A 21708-nucleotide genomic window follows, 5' to 3' on the forward strand; every position below is an offset into this window, starting at 1 on the left:
GACTTTTGGAAATGTCCCGGACTTCACCACAAGTAACTTTCAAACACATTATGATCCGGGTTTGGCAGAATTACATTAGAAAATATGAATGATCTGACATGTGACAGAAATTAACCAGGGATCAGAATCAAAATGCAAAATATGAATTATGTTATGTAACATTGAACATTATATTTTATTCTTGGACTATTTAAATTTAGACACTTTAAAGACATTAAATGATTTGCTTTGAATTGAATTGATTTAAATCAAATCAAATGTTAGAAATAAGAGAGATGTTCCTCATAAAGGTAGAAAAGGCCCATTAAAATCAATTTCAGGGGCATATAATGTAATAATAACTAAAAATAACTGATGCTGTAAGTTATACATGGATAATCTTTACCTTGCAACTGGATTGAATCAGTGAGTGGAACTTAGGAACCGACTGATGAACGAATCTTTCAGACCAGTTTTGTAAAACCGAATCATTGAAAAGAGTTGTCTAAAAAGAATGATTATTATTTTTTCAAAAATCTGACATTTCCATGCCTTGAATAAGTGGCCTACATCAGGATCCATTTCCATTAATAACGGCGCACAGTTATTGTACTGTATGTGTTTAGAAAACTTGCAAAATGGCGTATAACTCATATGGCTCATTTGAGATTTTTCCAAGCATGAAAGCTTGAAAGCTTCAGAATTTCTTATTTTGTGATTCACAGAAGTCATAAAGGTTTGGAACAACATGAGGGTGAGTAATGGCAGAATTTTACCCCTTTAATAGATATTTATTGTTTATTTTTTAATTAAATGACACTACCTTTACACTGTAAAAAATTATATTTCAAACAGAAAATTATTTAAAATATATAAGAAATAATGTAATATGTAGCAATTTAGTCCTAACCCAGGCATCTAGGAACATTCTGTATGACTTTGTGAAGTTGAGAGCTGACTGATAGGTCAAGCTTTGACCTCTATAAAACAGCAGTCAGATTTAAAGAGCTACATTTCCTCCTTCAGCTTTTGAAGCAGAAAGATGATGCCTGATGATCTGAATCATTGCCTATTGTTTAAGCGTAAGGCAGAGTTGAGTTGTTTAGTACATGTAATTGTCTCTCAGTATCATACTGTATGTGTGAGAGTGAGCCCTGTGGACTGAGCACCACCCCCCACTGATGAGAGGATACCTGTGCAATCAGACGACACACCGAGAGCCATTGTATCATAATCACTCTCATTCACACACTTCAGCTTTCATCCTCATGATTCATTATCCTTCTGTCAAAGTCATTTACCTTTTCTTCTCTTCTGGTCCTTCACTTGTGTTACTTCTCATGAGTCTCAGTTACTCTGTTTCTGACTCTTCTCTTCTCTTCTCTTCTCTTCTCTTCTCTTCTCTTCTCTTCTCTTCTCTTCTCTCTCTCGTCGTCTCTTCTCTTCTCTTCTCTTCTCTTCTCTTCTCTTCTCTTCTCTTCTCTTCTCCTCTCCTCTCCTCTCCTCTCCTCTCCTCTCCTCTCCTCTCCTCTGTTCTCATCTTGTTTCTTAACTCTCTTTTTCTCCATACTGTTCCTTATCCCTCTTTCCTCTGTTTAGTACCATCATTTTATTCTCTTTTGCATTTGAGCATCACTTGCTGGGATAAAGAAGAGGCCTGTGTGATTAGCACACAATGTCTTTCTGCCATTTATCTTTCATCATTATGGTGACTCCTCTTCGTTCTTTCTTCCCCGCTCTCCGTCTCTTATGGTGCAGTTGTTGTTAATGGCCCACGTTGCTTCAATTGGTTTCTAAATGCTTATGAGCGAGGGTCCAACTGTGCGCTTAATGAACAGGTATGACTGGGTAATTACAGCAATCTCAGTCCCCTCCCAAACACACACACATGCTAGCCTGGACCACACAAAGCCCAACAGGACTGAGGAAACCAGGCCCTGCAGGAGTCTGCAGAGGCGGAAAGAAAGGGCAGGAATATAGAGAGAAACTGAACAGGAAAACAAAGGAGACTGAACAGAGAGATTTAAATGTAGTAACTGGCTATTATCGGTCATTTAGATAAATGCTTGAGACGCTGGAGAGCGTAAATGCTGGAGATGCATTTGGTACACAAGTATGTTGATGCTAGAGAAAAACATGGACGCTTCACTAAAATGTTTGAATTCTACAGATCCTGAGCACTTTAAATGTAATATTTTTTTCAGATAAAACTTTTTGTATATGTTCTTGCCAGAAAAAAAAAACTTGCTTAATACAATTTTATGTGGCTTACTGAGGAGAGGTGATTTTTGCCTGCTTGCATTACAGAAGTGATTTGAGCCATATAGAGAGATGAGAATAGCAGACAGTGGGATTTTTTGACTTGGATAAACTAACAGCCACCTAGCAAAGCCGTATCAACCTGGTCTAGCATCATGCCGGTGAGTTTTAAATATCCCAGCGCCACTCACATTTTCTTCAGAGAATGTAAAATCTAGACTGAAGAGTGACCGAAATGATTTCCAAAGTTTATGCAACTGCTTAAAAAATAAAAACTCCACACTCTCTTCTTTGAAACATCTCTCCATTCCGATGAGTCCTTTCCGTTCTCTCTCCATCTGTTTTCTCCTGTCTGTCTTCAGGCAATGGGTGAAGTTCTGCTCCCTATGGCCGTCTGTCACAACCACAACATCCACTGCGCTCACACACTCCAACCAGGGATATTTTATCATGGATTTTTATGGAGAGGAGCCAAGTGAGTTACTGAAGGAAGGGGTAGAGATCACATTAGTGTGGCAAAGTCCACTAAGATAGAAGGAGAGAGGAGAGAGGAAGAGGGTGGGCAATGGAGAACACCTTAAAATTTGTGCAAATAACAGAGCCAGTCTTGGGACTCCCACTGCTTGTATACATTTGTTTAAACATTGTGCCAGTTTCTGAAAAATGGAGGCACACGCACAGGCAAACAGAGAGAGGGAGAGTCCGAAAACTGCGGTAGTGATGGGGCTAAGAGAGGGTCGACACTTTGCCAGATGTCGTCTTCTAAATGAACGCAAATCCTCGAAGGGGCGTTGGGCATCTTGTTTTTGCCGGTCCCCGAGGACGCAATCACGGTGCGCTACTGTCTGCAGGGAGAGCAAGGAGAGGTAAAGGGGCTCGGTGCAGGGTGTCTGTTCTGTATGAGCCCCTGGTTTGACACGGCCAGGCAGCTGGTTAATTCATTAAACCAAGGCTCTAATATAAACAGCCATTCATTTCACTCTCTGACAGTGTGCCGTCTGGACAATGTGAAGCACCCAAATATAACTGCCATACTGTGTTTATGTGTGTGTGTATGAGTTCGGGGGGAAATATGAATGTTTATGTGTACATGATGTTGTATCGGAGCAGTCAGCGAATACGTGGGAGAGGGGCCAGCCAACGCTTTTCATTCTAAACACAGGACGTTTTGAGAGACGCATGGAGAGGTTTGGCTAATTGGCAGGGCTTACTACATTGCTATGGCATGTCTCTGTACAATGCAATAGAACCGCAGATCTGTATGTAGGTATAAGCACTTTGACATGTTTCTACAATGCAGGCACACATTTCTGACAAAAATGAGGCCATTTTGCTTTTTTTTAATCTGCACAACTTACTGAGTCGCAAAAGAGTAATTAATGTATAATTATTTAACATTTAATTTCATTATCTATAATTCTAAATGTGTAATTTAAATGATACTTATAAAAAATTATTCTAAATTTATAATTCAAAAAATCATTTTTACTTCTCGTTTATCTATCATAATGAAACTAAATGGCCAAATCAGATGCTTTACATTGTGGGATACAATAATTTGGGCATTCTTCAATGTATACCGCACATTTTCGGCTATTCTGTGCATACAGAAAATTGTTGCACACTGTACATACTGCAAACTGCAGATATAATACTGACATGCTAACATACTGTAGCCATAGTGATATAAATATTTCTACATATAGTCCTTCATACAACTGCAGTTACAATTAATATAACATTTTGTAATTTATTTTTTGATTTTTTTGAGTAGTGACAAAATTCAACATTGGGACAGGAAGTGTTTTAGATTAATTCTGTATATTTATATAAATAGAGGTCATTTGCTGATTATTATTTTTTTTAAATGCCTATTTATTGAGGTGTACAGAGGCATTTGAAATCGTATAACGCGTACACGGCTGAACATAGACACAGGCACAGCAGAATGAATGACAGAGGCCTCCTGCTGCGCCTGCACTGTGTTGAATTGTTTAGCAGATCACTCTCCTACTGGAGCTTTTAGCTCCATGTCTCCATTTCACCTTACAAAGACTGAGAGAGAGAAAAATATGGAAAGAGGCTCTCTTATGTGTTCTTAAGGTAAAATGAAAGTGATTTCAAAAATGGGAGGACAAACTAGTGCCTTAAAAAAAACTGCACACTTCTCAGCTGTTTTCCTCTCGGCATGTTTCGCAGTCTTTAAATTGGCAACTGCATATTCATTACCAATTGTCTGTAAATCATTTCCGAGGACTCGCATAGGAAAGAATTGTTTTCCTCGACTGTTTCTCTCAGACAGAAATTATATTAAAGGAAGAACAAATGAAGTCTTAAGTATCCTACTTAGCTTTCTTTACATATATTTACTCTCAATAGTTACAGAAGAAATATTACTCATTGAATATTCCAGAATAATTTTACGGTACAAAATGTTATGGTTCTTAATGTATGTGAATAATCCATGTTTGTTTTTAAAGCAGCTGTAAGGTTATTAGTAAAGCAACTTGTTGTCGGAACAAAGACAAACATACACACTCAGGTGCGAGTGTAACCTCGGACTGACTGGTTTGGGTTGCGAGCAGACGCAGTGTCTGGTGTTAAGGAGCACTGCCTTGTGTGGTTAGCCTGCTAAACACTGGCTTTTCATGGCCCTGTCATTACCTCTCCACCACCGTTCCTCTCTCCATCTTCATCCCCTCAGACGTGGCTGCATTCTCCCTCTCTCCCTCTCACTGCAGCGCGGCCCTGCATTCCACGGCATGAAGGGCAAAATAAGTGGCGGGTTGAACAAACACAACACCAGCAATTAATGGTTGCAGTCAACAGTCTGTACAGAGACAAACGACTGGGCCAGACCCAGTCAGTGTCCCTTTGACCTGCTCCCAACATCTAGTGTTTTCTCGTCTTTCAGTCGGAATCCATTCGTTTACTCATTCTTGTCTCTTAAAAGGAATAGTCTGGGTTAAATACAGTGTGGATTGCCACAAAAAATAATTTTCAGCTTTGAAAAAAAATATATGTATGTGGGGTCCTTTCCTACTGTCTCTCTCTGTCTAAACAGCATACTCAGTAAGTATTAATTGTATAAATTCATCAGTTAATTTGATGAATTTTGGTTTTGTGCTGTTAACTGGTTTGACTTACTCTGAACCATTCCATCCTCTAAAATAAATAAAATAGAATATAGCTATTACACTAAAAAAAAAAATCACATGAACTTTAAATTGAAAAGTTCGTAAGCCAACTCTCCATCCCTCACATTAACGAACTTTAACTCTTTATTTACTATTAATTGCTATGTCCTGTTGTCTAAATAATCTGCTTATAATTAATACATAAAAAATGTCCAATTTAAATTATGAATACTTAATTAAATTACAACACATGTATATTCATTGTTTACAAGTTCTGAAGGTTCTGCATAACAAGAATGATACATGAAATGCACATAAAATGCAAGAAAGTCAACCAATGTTTGCAACATAGGCTTCTATTGTAAATGCATAGCCGTCGATAGCGCTCAACATGTTTTTAACCTGAAATATGACATAATAGTGCATGGATTCCCTGTCCAGGCTGTTTTGATTATAAATCATGTTGTTTATCTGTTTAGATTTTCCATTTAATCACCATGTGTGTTGTTTGGCTGAGACAGACACCTTTCCTAGTTTGACCACCAACAGCGCTGGGCTCTGGTCTTAATGCAAAGCCATTCAGCCCAGTCAGCAGCCATACGGGGGCCTACGAGCAGCGTGTGTGCACCGCATGTATCCAGATGTGAGCCACTGCTTGTGGGGTCGCTGGGTCATCGCGCACCATCACCCTGATGGCTTCTGACACGGGCCTCCTAGCTCCCTTCTGCAGATCCAAATAGAGGATGAAAGCTCTGCCCTTTCTCCTTTGCCCCCTCCCTCTCCTCCCTCGCTTCTGTCTCCTATATGTTTATCTTATCATCAGAGCTCTTTATTGGTAAATAAGGGTAGGCTGCCCGGCTGGTCTCTCCCGATGTTAACCGCTGCTGATGTGCCTGTGTAACCATAGCGCCCAGTGTTTAGGCTATTAGAGCTGCCTATTTACAATCTGGAGTTTCCTATTGATTATGTCTGCCTTGAATTCTGTTTACCCGGGAAATAAATAACACATGTGTCTCTTCCTCTCTCTCTTTTTCTGTCTCTCTATCTTTCAACCTTTACCAATGTTCTCTTATATTATTTGTCTCTACCTTCCCCATATTGTCTCCTCTTCATCTACCCCAAGCTTTTGTGCTCCGTTTTTTTTTTGTTCTTCCTCTTCAAACAATGATTCTATTTATTCAGTGATCATCTCTTAAATTCTTGTATCATTTTTTGATTTGAATTGTGGTTAGAGGACAGTTTATGAGTCATTATGTTTTACACAAGGCCAATAAAAATCTGAATCTTAAAGGAATATTTTGGGTTCAGTAAGTGAATAATCAACAGAATTTGTGGCATAATGGTAAAAAAAAAACAACAACAAAAAAAAACACTACCGTTCAAAGGTTTGGGCTCTGTAAGATTTTAATGTCTTTTATGCTCACCAAGGCAGCATTATATTTCATTAAAAATACAGTAATGTTTTACAGTAATTTATTCCTGGAATGGCAAAGCTGAATTTTCTGAAGCCATTAATCTAGGATTCGATGTCACATGATCCTACAGAAATCATTCTAATATGCAGATGTGCTGAAGAAATGTTGTGCTTAATGTTTTTGTGGAAACCATGACATATTTTCTTTTGGAATTCTTTGAGTAAACAGAAAGATCAAATTTATTTGAATGGCATTTATTTTAAATTGAATATTTTTTTACAAGTTTAAATGTCTTTTACTGTCACTTTTGATCAATTTATAGCATCTTTGCTGAATAGTAGTATTTCTTTTTTATTTCTTTTCTTTCTTTCTTTCTTAATAATAATTAATAACCTTTTCTGTGTAAAGTTATATCCAATTTAAGTTTTTTGCTTTGACAACACAAAGCCATAAACACTAAAACAACTGTAAAAATTATTTATACAGCTTTACGTCTAAAAATTAAATGTTTTAACAGAATCATTAATGTGAGTGTTTTTTTTTTAAATAAAATCTTTACATTTCTGATTTTAAATATTTAATTGTTAGTTATTCATTGCAACTTTCAATTTTGCATTTTTCTTTTTAAATGAGGGAAGAGTCTAAATTCTTTTTTGTACAAACCATACTTCATATGTTATCGACTTAGCTTAAATTGTATTAAACCTGAAATATTTCTAGGTAGACATGTAGAAAATGTCACCACTAGGGAGAGAATACATAGATCACAAACAAGCATAGACTCACTCACATTCCGTTTAATGCACATGTATTGCTGTATTCATGTACTGTATGCTTTTAAACAAACGCACACACATACCCGCTACCACTCAGTCTGCTTTGCTGTGCTTCCTCTCATTGGTAACAGAACCCTGTGTTAGAGGGGTGAAGGCCTATGGATGTGTCATTCGTTCCATCCCTCTCTCTCCCTCTTCCCTGATCACACAGATAGAGACACAGATAAGGAAGCAGTTTATGTTCATATGTTTGTGTAGCACTGCACGCCACACTGCTCACACCAGTGTCTCATTCAGAAAGACTGCATTAACCTACTCTGTGCTACCCAATCCCATGTGCCTTAATCAAGCGCTCAGAGTTAACCCTTTTTGTGCCACAGCAGAATTTTCCAGGACTGAACTTAGACTACAATGGTGTACTGGGACCTGCAATAAAGGGACATAATTCAACCTCCCTCTGATTGCAAGACTGGGACATCTTTCTTAAATCTGATCCTCACAGATTCTCAGTTAGGAAGCGCATTAACCCTTACTGTCCGCTCAGCCTCAGAGTGTTCCTCCGAAACACTGACACAGGCCTCTAATGAAAAGTCTATGTGAGCGGCTGACTGAAAGCAGCTTATGTTTGTTCTGCCTTTGACCATTATTTGGAGCTATTTGGAGTGATCTCACCCGTCTGGCAGTGCCGTCATGCTAATAAAGCTTTTCTTGATTTGAATCAGACTGACATTGAAGAAAGGGAGTGGACCGCAAGACCAAAAAAAAAAAAAAAAAACCCTGCATCAGGCACTGGCGAGATCTATCATAATACAAACACGAATAGTGTGTTTATGTGTATACAGTTTTGTTACTGTGTATGTTCCGTTGTTAGTGCTTATTGCTTAAGCCATCATGGGATTCCACAAGGCTCTGTACGAGGACCTCCTGTTTTTTTGTTCTGGAGTGCAAGGCTATACCGTGCTCTCTGCTTATGTATGACTACACACTCAAATATTTGTATAACAGCACTTTGCTATTACCTTTGTATAGCAGAATGTCTTGAAGTGATTAATATCACCACTTGATCCTGTCTTCTTTTGATCCTCGTCTTTGCCACCCTGTTGGAAGTCTTTCATTTATGTGCTGCACACTTCAGAGAAGGCTCGCCTGTTTACAAGTTCAAGGCTCTAGTTTATCTTAACCAAGAAAGACAATAGTAATTATATGTGTGAAGTGAATTGTGTGTTTGTATTGGGCCGTTGGTGGGTGGATGGGGAGCGCTGTAATCTTAGCAAACTGAGTACACAACAGCATAAACAGCAAACAGATGAGATCTCATTTGGTTTATCAAAGCCTCACATCCAAGTCTTAGAGGTATAAGTTATGTGGTCTGGATCAGTCAGTGCTCTGCATTATGGCTGTTTTGTTTGTAACCTCTAGAGGGAGCTAGAGACTTAGCTAAAGGGTCCTTAACACGACGTTAAAAACTCCAGTACTGCGTAGTGGAGTATTTAAAACTAAGATGCACCAATTTATAGATTAAAATGTACTGGTTTAAATTGGATTATAAAATAGTTGCTATATGAAAAGTTTGGGTAAATTAGATCTTTTTAATATAAATTTTCAAATTACTCTGTTTGTATGTGTGTGTGTGTATACAGTAGAGTGTATGTTTAATTATTAATAAGTGATATTTATGATTTTTATATAAGATTTAATTTTATCATAATTATTAATTATCAATATATTTATTTTTTACTAATGTAAAAATATTACTTTTTATGTACATTTTAGTGGTCTAGCATTTTTTTCCCCACTGCATATATTCAGGCAGTTTGGGTTTGAGTTGAGTGTTTATGAATTTGTCCCTGGTTTGGACACTGACCCAACATGGACATGAAGATGTAGAGGTGCATGCAAATTTGTGTGGGTTACAGACTGTGTGTGTGTTCGTGTGTATGAGTCTGCGGCTATTTTTACTGGCAGAGTGTGAGGTGTTGTACTGTGAAGGATCCATCAACAGTGCCGAGCACCGCTCAGGAAACCAGCCTTGACAGACACACACCACTGATGGAGCTGCATATGTGTGTGTGTTTAAAACAGAGAAAGAAAAGAGGTGAAACTGAGTCTGAAATTACTCTCTGCCACCTGCTTTGAGTGTCTGCTGCTTTCTTAAAAATGGAAGATAAAAGCTTGTTTCTGCTGACTTCATCAATCAAAATTGTGCTATTATAAAATATTACAGATAAAAGCTTTTGAATGGTAGCCTTCGTTGCTGTGAATTTGTTAGTTTTATTTCAGTGTGATGAACAGGAAATCACACGTTTCGATAAATGTAATTTTCTTCAGAGGGGTTCATATTTAAGTAAAGTTACAATGAGAGAAACCCAGTGTGGGTCTTGTTGTTTTCTACTATCTCTCAGCCCTGTCACAACCACGCAAGAACAGCAACCCGTCAAATTATAGACTAATCAAAATACACTCTGTATCTATGTAAAATAGCAGCAGTAATTGCTATCTTAAGTATAGGGGAACCTTTTGGAATGCATTTTTATGAGTACACAAATGTGTTGTGAAAGTGTTTCAGCAGTGTGTGTGTGTGTGTTTGGGACGGTCTGCATGTGTGGCTCGTGAGAGAAAGTGGGAAAGGCATTGAAGGTGACACTTTGCGACCATAATCAGAACACCACAAAAACCATAGATGCTCCACACTAAAGCAAACCCGAACTTGTTACGCTGACCCTAGGCCAGTTTGGTCACCCTGGTTACAACAACCATGAATAAAAGCGTTGCGCAGATAGCTGATCTGGAGTCTGCGGTTAGGTGCAGGGAGTGTGCAGTCGCTGTAATCATGCACTTCCCCTAAAAAAACCTCCAGTCTCTCAAAATCCAGCCTAGCTTTTCCAGTTCCACTCCATTACAGAGCTGAGCGAACATCCCGAACGCTCATCCAAGAGCTTCTGCCTCCATGTAAACAACACAATCCCCATGATTACAGCAGGGCTGAGGAGAAGGGAAGAGAAGACAGTAAAAAAAAATCAAATCAGTGGCCACACTTAATTGGGCAGGCCGACCATTTCACGCAAATTTGACAAAAAATCATTACCTTTTGTTCTACTAGAAATAGGTTGGGATCAAGAGAAGTTGTGAAGAAATGATGGCGGTGAGCTGTTTTTCCTCAGGCATGTACCCCCTGGCCTGTGCGGTCTACACGCCCTGGTGACAATGACCAGTGGCCCCTGATTGTCTGGTCTCAGAGGGGCAGGGCAGGCGCCTGTGGGCCATAGTGGCAGGGCTCACAAATCACAAAAAACACACCCAAACAGGCGCCTGCTCTCTGGGCGAGCTGAGGTCAGAAACAGTGGACAGAGCAGGGCTCACGAAGGACACAAGACACAGAATGGATCTTTCTGACCACATAAAGAGTAGGCACGATTTGCTCGGTGCCCACAGGGAAAACACATTCCCACGGACGCTCAGGCACGTGCACAGGTAGGGCTCAACCTGTGCAGAGCATATATTGATTGATCAAAAATACAATAATAACACCAAAAACATAATAAAAACACCAATAACTTAAGATCAAAAATATATAAAAAAAAACAAAAAAGTGAGTCTTTTTCTTCATAATATAATTGCTTTATTTTTTTTTCAAGATTACAGGTGGCGCTGTTTCGGGGGGATATTTGCAACATTATAAATGCCTTTACTATCAAAATATTGTTGCTTTATTTTTTTTCAAGATTCTTTGATGAATAAAAAGTTCCATGGACAGTATTTTTTGAAAGTGCAAAAATTATTTGCAACATTATAAATGCCTTTACTATCAATTTTGATTATGAATAAAAGTATTATTATTTTTGTAATCTGATTTTGTTTGTTTCAATAAAAATATTAAACAGCTAAATTTTTTTTGACAATGTTTTTTAACATTAATAATAGTGTGAAATCAGCATATTAGAATGAATTCTGAAGGATCATATGAAATCCAGCTTTGCCATCACAAGTATATAATCACAATATCCATCACAATAATAACATTTTTGAAATATACTAAAATAGAACATAGTATTAACAGTATAATACACTTGTATTAAAAAAAGTGCATAACGTCAATAAAACGATTTTGGTTTCTGTGTGGTTTTATAAGGCTATTTGTATTTTTGGTTAACATGTTTATCTATGAGTCAGTATTTTTTTTCTCTATAAATGCAATTAAAAAATAGGGAGTACACTTCTTTCAAAATATATATATAATGCGCCCGAAGAGAGAGAATAAGATATATATCATAAGGGGTGCAGCTATATATTATATATATTATATATATATATATATATAAGTATGGATATATATATAAAGTATGTGCCCATGTGACCATTTTCTTCCTTTTAACTGCCAAATCCAGTTTTTCCGTTTCAGGAATGTCTATGTATTGAGAGTTTTTTTTGAAAAAAAAAAGGTTTGGAATGACATTTTTGAGATGTATTTTTCTGGACACAAAATTCCAAAATTTCTCAAATAAAAAAAAAAAAGGTTTGGAATGACATGAAAATATTAACAGAGCACATGGAGATGAGTAAATGATGACAGAATTTTCAGTTTGGGTAAATGATAGTTTAAGTCTAAACATACTGTTTCATAGTAAAGTGTGAGTGCTGAGTTTGGTGGAGGGCGAGAGCTACAGCACTATATCATTCCTTAATTAATGCAAGCGTGACAGAGATGCTTGTGTGGCTCTAAATCTTTTTAAGCAGTCACAGTTCACTCCCAGCTGCAAAATTCGTGTTTGAGAGAGGATGCATGTATTGTGTCATAATCCAAATGTGCCACTTTTTCAAGACCATCTAAGGGACCTGTCTGTATAATCATAATGTAAAAGGTGAGCGAATCAGGTGATCCGGCATGTTTTCATGGATATGACGACTCCACCCTCGTGCCACAACAAGAAACTTGATTGTAAATTTTGCATTCGAGAAGTTTTGAGATCAATGTTTGTAAGCTTGTGCAAGCTCATTGTTGTGTCTAAGAGAGAAAGAGAGGAAAATTCATGTGTGGTACAGGAAAATCTCATGCGCTGCAAAAGTTTATGAAAAATGATTGCCTCGACTCGATGCTTAACTTAATTTAGTTGTGTATCTTATACTATGGGCCTTGTGTTTCGAGTAAACAAGGCAAAAATAAATTAACTCTTGCGACTTGAACGAGCCAAGGTAAAGTGGTTTCCATAAACAATTCAAGTAAACTCAACAAATGGAAAGTGTGTGTGTGTGTGTGTGTGTGTGTAAAATGCTGGTGAAGAGGGGGAGGTCTTATGGGAGTTTTATGATGTCATAAATACTTGTTCTGATCCTTGCAGATAAGCTATTGTAGGAGGATGATGAGGAACAGAGGGATGAAGATAACCACAGCCATTAATGACGGACTTTGCCCTAAGTCTCTAAGAAAACAGCAAATGTCTAAAGCTGTGAGCAGCTGTTAAATGGATGAATGCTTCTGGTTTTATGCGGTCTGATGGCCAACCTCTATCTCTCCTATCTGTGCGCTATTTCACTTTATCTCTCTGCTCATCCATTCATCAGCTCACCTGCTCGCCTGTCTTTGGCTGTTGTTCGACTCATTCTCGTATTAATATCGGTTGCTTTTAATTTGCCTTTTTATAATTGAAATGGTTATGAATAACTTAATAGCAATTAATACATTCCTTATGAATTCAGCTTTTGATCACTGATGCTGGTGATTTATTTATGTGAATTTTAATATGTGGCTATTTGCGTTAGCTAATTTATTCCTTTTGAATATGAGACCAATCAATCACTAAATCGTGGATGTAAGTGACCAATTAATAAATGCAGTTATCATATTTGACAGTAAACATTGATAAATAATTCTGTGTCTTCAAGACAGACCCACAGGCCAATAAATCCAGTCCTTAATTGATATTTAATTTCCATCCTTGCTTTGAAGATCAGGTTGGTTGCAAAATGCCGTTTGATAGTGGATTTATTTGAGAGGCATTAATTGTGAAGGTTATTTCGGTCACATATCACAGTAACTTTATTTGTGATGTCCCCGTTTAAGCTCTGTCATCAGTCCCACTGTTTTATGACCATCAGACCCAAGGCCATGGCAGGTGAGGACAGAGGTTGGCCGTTAATGTTTGTTAAGCCCTGTATACGGTGGGGGTGGATTAAACGCTGTTCCTCATCAGGCAGCATAGCATGTCCTTGATCGCTTTAAGAGGTCGTTAAAATCATTAAAAGCACAACTCATCAGCACTTTTTGACAGCCCTAGCGTGAGAATGAGCTTTCTTACCCCATCATCTCAAAAATGACATCCATAAAATATTCAGTTCACCTTTAGCATTATCTCTTTTCAGGGTCTGTTTAAAAACAATAATGCCGTAAAGCGCTCGTTAGGTTTACAGTCGCCGTAAAAAAGCAGCGGTAAAAGACTGGGCCGGCTCTCCGTCTTAATGAGAGCATTGTTTTATTGTGATGAGACATATGACTGTCATCAATAGATGGGGCGGATAACGCACATGATAGGATACTCTCCCACACATTACAGCTTTAATAGAGAATTAAACAACATGCAGGTAGCGCAACAGGCCAACAGGCACCGCACTGCGAAGCCATCGATTTTCATTGCCTCGTTTCCTCATTGACTTTCATGCTAAAACAAATGGCTAATTGAGGACTATGAGGGAGGTCTGGTCATTGTTTATTCAATTATATATGACTTGTATAATAACAGGTGATGTGGTTTGTCTTAATAATGCGCTTAACGATTATGATACCTCATTGCCCGCTTCTATATGAGGACTGGAGTAGTTACATTACGTAGAAACATGTTTAATTTAATGCAAAAGACGTTTGCGGAAGTAGATTTGTATATTGATTTGCCTATTCCAAAGACACAGCATCTGACCTCAACTTGATCATTATGGTGGCACCTGATGAAGACGGACATCCAAAAGACGCTTTTTTTTTACAGCCTAATCATAATAATTTACTTTATGAAATTGCAGGCCCTAAAAATACGATATCCCAGTAATCATTTATCAATCATAGCATTCCATGATCCCACACTGTAATGGAGACTCGACAAATGTTTGCAGTAGACATATGAAGTACACACAAGATGTGGAATCAGTGTTGTAAAAATACATAAAATCTATTTATTATGTTGTCTACGTGCACAAGGAAGTGATTTAAAGCTGGTGCATTAAATCTAGGCAGCTGCGCACCTAAAAAACATAGATGAGAACAGTATATTTGTTATATCGATCTGACAAAGTGTATTTGTTTATTGATTGAAGGTCATCAGGCATTTGACAAAAATAATTTTAATGGATGATGATATCATAGAGTATTTGCTGGAATTGTTTTGATGCTGTTATCATTGGATGACAGAGGTCAAAATGCCAGTCACCGACACTGCCAATAAAACAGGATGTTTATTAAGTGAGACGTACTTCATTACATTGTTCCATATGGTAATAAAACAAAACATGCACTAACCGGCCACTTATTACATACAGTAAACTTTGAACACCCAATAAACATTGAGGAGCTACAAATGCTATCAGCATTTTTTAAACACGATTTTACATCCATATGCCTAATAAAAATCCTTTTCCAAAGTCATACTTTGTTCTCATTAACTTAAGCTAGGTGCACCTTTTAACAGACTGACCTTTGATTGCACTTCGGGACAGTTAAGACATTGTCCATCACAGTCCTATTAAAATAAATTGACATTATGCATTTCTGTGTATTATGCAGTTTGAATCCCATTAATTGATTTTTCGCGTAGACTGAGTTAAATTAATACATAGCCACTGCATTTATTATTTAGACGAATGGCACTTTGCCCTTCTGAATCAATTCTAATTGAATGTTTCTGTGGTTATATGGTGCAACAGGTTTGCAGTCAAACCACAGGGTGTTCAGGCTCTGTAGAACACGGGTACTATATTATTGCTCACTGTATTACTGATGGGAAAACCATTTCCACCAGTGGCGAGGACTGTGGCTAAACTGTACATGTATCCCAGTGGCATGTGGTACTGGGTGTCTCTGGCTTCCCTCGTTCACCCAAAATGGAAAGCCAATGGAAGTTTTCATTCGACCTTTGCCAGCTGAACTGTGTTACTATGGCAACATCCAATCAATGTCAAGAAATTCTTAGTTAAGTGATCACTCAAAACACAATTAAACACAATTTTACAGAAATTATATACATTTTTGACCTAACATTGTTTGAGAAGATACCAGTGCTAATTTTCCACATTCCAGATCTTTATATTAATGTTGAGAAGTGCATGCTATAGATTAAACTGTCATCCTTATTCTATATAAAATATTTATATTTGTTCCAGTGTAATTTTTAAGTGACTTACTCATCATTTACATGTTGATTCAGATCATGTTACTGTCACTCAGTGATCTCTTAATGTTATCATTTGTAATAATCTCTCATTGTGCTTTTTTTCAACATTGTCTTTACTGATATTAGAAACTTTAACATGTAATAAGAAAAATGATAAGAGAAAACAAAACAAACAAACAAAAAAGGAGTGGGGGAAATAAAAATTACAAATATATAAATACATGCACATATACATACAATACAAAGATGTCAAAGCAATGGTACATTAGTATCAGGTGATGCATGATATGCCAAGTTACACAGAAAATAGATTTGGATCAGCTTCTTTCAAAAATCCTATGAAGATATGCAATACTTTGAAACACTTTTCAGGTATACTGTGATAAATGTTTATATGGAAGTTTGTTTCCACCATGGTATAAATAAATAAATAAATAAAAAGGTAATTTATTTCTCACAATTTTCTCAGAACTGTAAGGTGTAAACCCTTTTTCTTGCAATTCCATGTCTGAATATATATCTCACAATTTGTACTTTTTCCCAGCTCAGAATTCTGACTTTACATCTTGCAATTCAATTGATTTTAATAAAAATATAAAAAAAATTCTTTCTTCTCACAATTGCGAGATTATCTGTCACAATTCTGATTTCCTCAGGGAAAAAAAACTCAGACTTTGGAGATAAAAAGTCACAATTCCTATTCAAACTTATTCCTATCAAAATCTTTGCATGGCTTGTCTGAGCAACAGTGACCATGGAGGGCAGAGCTCAGTGAAGGCATTAGAGGTCATTTTAATATACTATATCTTCAAAACATTTTGTGCTCTTGTGTAGTGGGTTGAACCCAGTGTGAGCAGTAAGATAAATATCCCCTTATGGAACCCTTGTGTGGTTTGGAGGTTTGTTTTAGACAAAAAAGCACACAATGACTGAGTTCACCCTTCATAAGTAGCTGGTATTTAAGTATAGGCAGACATGCACACACAAAAATACATAACAAATCACTATATTGCCCTGCCAGTATTGTGGTCATCTGCACACAAGGTTATGTTCAGACAAGATTCTGAAGGCATTACATTAAACTGTCTTTCTGACCAACTGAAAAGATTAGTCCTTTTGAGTGTTTCATTTTAAACCTATCGACATCTGTTGCATGCTTCCATATACTGAATCTAAAATCCTAAATATATAATTGACACCACTCTGAAATGGCACACCCTCATTAAAATGTTTGGTAATTAGTGACCACAGCAAGAGCGACCGGCTACTATACAGCTACTCATCACAGGCACTCTAAATTAATGGGGTACAATCAGTAGGCTTTCCACATGGAGCACAATAAAAAACAACATTAAAACCACAGAGACTATGAGTCCAAATGTATTAAAATTAACAAAAACCAATCACACCCATTTGCATGATGGGAAATCACATTTAAAGGATGCTATTTTAACTTCTCTCTGTGGCATACCATGCCTATGGTATGTTTGATCCAGCAAATATCACAGTAAATCAGAGAATGTGTTGAAAATAGCTTTGCTACTCAGAAGTGCCTGCTAGTTGCTCCACACAAGACCTTCATCAACTAAAAGATGTAAAACAAAGATGAACCTCAATTGATCCTGGTTTTATGTTGTTTAAACCTGGAATATATTATGTCCATAGATAAATCAAGATAATTCAGCCAGCCCTACTTTATACAAAAGGCACTTTTCCCAAAGGGAAAAAGGATCTGCTGGGAATTTGGGCCCTAATTCTCGTCTGCTGTGTACATACTCGTGCAGTTGTTTTGCAAGTGCATGTACCATTGCTAATTGAATGAGCTTTAAACTAGTATCAAAAGTCAACCAAGCAAGAGGAAATGGGAACAATTAAGAAGCCATAAGCAGATATAAAGACACGGCCATCACCTTCCATTAGGTGCGGCCCCTAGGGTCCCGGTGTTGGGGGGGTGTCCGTGCTGATTGCCTGAGCGGTTTAATTAAGAGCCAAGTAAATGTGGCGCCCCCACACCATTGAGTCACGTGGTGGAATGTGTGATGGGAACAGATGTTGAACTAATGACATCCTGGTGACACCCAACCGCATCCTACCGCCTTCTCAAACTGTCTGTGGGCCAGACCCCCCACAACTTTAAGTTTCTGTGTGTGTAAGTCTGTTCTTCTATCTACTGGTGGTGTATAATGGTGGGGAGGATGGTGACTAGGATGATGGGTTGAATGCACATTTATGGTTGAGACAGGAACAATCCTGTCCATTCTATGTCTAAACTGCAAACCTCTGTGGAACTCTGATTCACCGTAGGAAAATACAAAGCAGAGGAAATTTATGTTTTGATGATGGAGGAAGGGAGAGAACCAGGTTTCAATGATGGATCTCTTTGAGTAGTTGAGGTGAACTAACCTCTTTGAGTTTTTATTACCTTGTTCTCTCTTGCAGCATCATCATGACACAACATCCAAAAAAAAGAGCTATCCTGTGCCCTGATGCCCTGTACCAGTCGTACACAGCTCTCCCACCATTCCTAACTTTCAAAATGTCACATTCAAGCCAGAACTTTCAGCTTTATCTGTTATTTTGGACACAATCTCTGTGCTTGTTTCCTATTTTGAAGACAGTTTGGGTCTGTTTGGGTCACTAAACAAGCATGTAAGAAAATCTTTCAGTGAACTAGTAAAATATTGCATCACATATTTATTATATTAGTCACATATTGCGACACTGGCTAAACCAGTTTTGGGTAGGATTACATAGTGGTGATTAATGACAGAATGGGGAGCATGTAGAAAATTTTACTCATCAATTTAATTCATATTTTGAAACGGCTTTCTGAATTGCTGGATCTCTCTTGCATTGACCTGTGTTCAGGCCTTCGGTATCCAATACACACAAATATGGGTTTGGCGATTTGACCTAAAACACAATTTGAGATACTATCATGTGGCAAAAACATTATGTTTTATGATGGGCATAAAACTATTAAAACAATGTATGGGCAGACTAGAGCAGGGCTGCCTGAGTCACTCAAACACAGTCACAGTACAACACTACTTTTTGATATACTACACCAGTGGTTCTCAAACCTGTCCCGGAGTACCTCAAGCCCTGCACATCTTCTATGTCTCCCTCATCCATCACACCTGATTCAACTCATCAGCTCATTAGTGGAAACTGCAAGACCTGAAGTGGGTGTGTCAGGTGTACGGAGACATACAAAATGTGCAGTGCTGGGGGTACTTAATGGTGAGGTTTGAGAACCACTGTACTACACAATACTATGCTGAGTTAAAGATGATGTGTGTAATTTTCTCAGTTAAAATACTTTCTTCAATAAACAACTCTAAACATTTGTAGATTTACTTCCCAAAGAGCATAACGTCCATAGCACTTTTAGATAATTCCCCAGCTTGTTTAAATGACTTGACATGTCACTTTCTGCCTCAACTAAAGCCTGTGTTATACTTTACACATGAGCAATCCAGAAGCATACACGGACAGTGCAGACGCGGACTACTTATATTTTATACTACCGAAAGCGTACGCTGATGGTCCGCACCGCAACAAACATGTGAACAAACAATTGCCCACAATTATTGCACATCTAGCTGTCTTTATATTGTTTTATCGACGGATTGTACAAGTTTGAGTAGCAACTGGCTTCTTCACACAGCCTGCGCATGTGCAATCGGTGCTTTTGAAGCCTACTGTACTTGTCCACGCGGTCACAAAAAATGGGAGGCACGCGGATGTTCACTCAGAACCTCTGCGCACACTCTCCGGTAAAGATTTTTATGTTACGCGCACCATAGCAGACACTAGCGGACTGGTGGACGCGGAAAGTATAACACAGGCTTAATGGTGTGACTTTGGGGGCGGGGCTACCGTATTGTCTGAACAATGTTCAGGAAGTGTTTGAGAAAGCTGCAAATCTTTATAGAGATCCAAAAACTTCACCCAAAAATTAAAATCTGTCATTAATTACTCACCCTCATGTCGTTCCAAACCTGTAAGCCCTTCGTTCATCTTCAGAACACAAATTAGGACATTTTTGATGAAATCCGAGAGGTCTCAGATCCTCCATAGACAGCAACACAACTGCAATGTTCCCAGGTCCAGAAATTGAGCAAGGACATCGGTAAAATAATCCATGTGACATCAGGGGTTCAACTGTAATTTTACAAAGCTATGAGAATACGAGCATGCTTCATGATTCTCTTTCCACAACGGCGACACACTGCTACAAAGGGGATGAGGATGAGAAGAATTGTTGAATAGTCGTTATTTTTGTTTTCTTTGCGCACAAAAAAATATTCTCATAGCTTAGTTTGTAAATTTACAGTTGAACCCCTGAGCCACATGGACTATTTTACTGATGCCCTTACTATGTTTCTGGACCGGGTTTGGAACAACATGAGGGTGAGTAATTAATGACAGAATTTTCATTTTTGGGTGAACTATCCCTTTAAGTTCCATTTGAAAAAAAAAAGTAGTAGGTGCTTGGGTGAGTGTAGAAAGGCACAACAATTTTTATTTATTTATTTATTTTACATTTTATTAAAAACCCCAAAGTGTTGTTGGATATATAGTTTGAAGCTTCACTGCTTGTAAAGAATAAAGCAAGTGAATTTAGTGTTGTATCTGTGCAGTCCTGATGACCTGTAACCAACAGGACAATGGAAAATCTGGAACGTGTTTTTGTTCTCCCCATATAAATTCATTGTTTGCCTCTGATTTTCTATTATTTAGTCAGAAAAATGTACTGTTGCCTAATCCTTTTTTTATACAGCAAGAAATGGAGTGTAGTCTCACAGATAATCGATGACATGCATGTGCCCTTTCTATCCTCAGTGTAATGCTGCATGTTTATCCTAGTGGGGATGAAATGTGTAACTTTGATTCTCGTGATGAGTGACTGAAGGCTTCCTGATTGATGAGACACAGACTTACAGAGAGACAAACAAACATATGGCAGGCAAGAGGCACATACAAACACACGTATCCTTTCACAAAAGCCTGTGGGTAGATTGAAGTAACCACTCACTGATACCGATCCAAATACCGCAAGAGCCTTTGACACATTTTTATCTAACCTTAAGTGATCTGTGCTGTTGAGTCTCATTTGGCAGCCACTTTTTAATGGAACAGCCTTTATTTGTGGCTGTCAGGCCAGCTACGAGGGACAGACTTGACGTTTGGCAGCTTGTCGCCTTGCTTGGCCCTGATCAGTCTCTCAGGGTCTGCTAGCAGAGTGCAAAATCATGTTGCTTAACACCGTGCTGTTTACTGCCCGGCCCACCAGCAGCCCTGCTAACACAACGAACATCTAATAAATAATACAGCGCAACAGACGGGTGGGGGAGGCCACCAGTGTTTGTGAGTAAATAAAGAAGTAGGAATGGGTTTGGTAGAAAAGAGTGTCTATTTATTTGCAAAGATGCAAAATGCAACCCTAATGGTGTTCACGTTGCTGTCATTTTGAATTTATGACTAAATAAGCAAATATGTTGTTTGGTCAGTGAGTAAGATCCTGCTCTACTGGAAACTAAGACCATCTTCTAAAACCCTGATTCACTCTGGTGTACTTGGACTTGTACTTTGCTTTGTTAAACCTGTGAAACAGAAAAAATATTGTCCTTAAACTCATAATTTTTTTTTCTGTTTTCTTTTAAGGAAAAAAGAAATGTATGTAATGAGTGCAAAATTTATTGATTTATTAAATGTAGGGCTGTCAAATGATTAATCACGATTAATCACATCCAAAATAAAAGTT

This window comes from Cyprinus carpio, chromosome B9, assembly GCF_018340385.1.
Source record: "Cyprinus carpio isolate SPL01 chromosome B9, ASM1834038v1, whole genome shotgun sequence".
Classification (NCBI taxonomy): domain Eukaryota; kingdom Metazoa; phylum Chordata; class Actinopteri; order Cypriniformes; family Cyprinidae; genus Cyprinus; species Cyprinus carpio.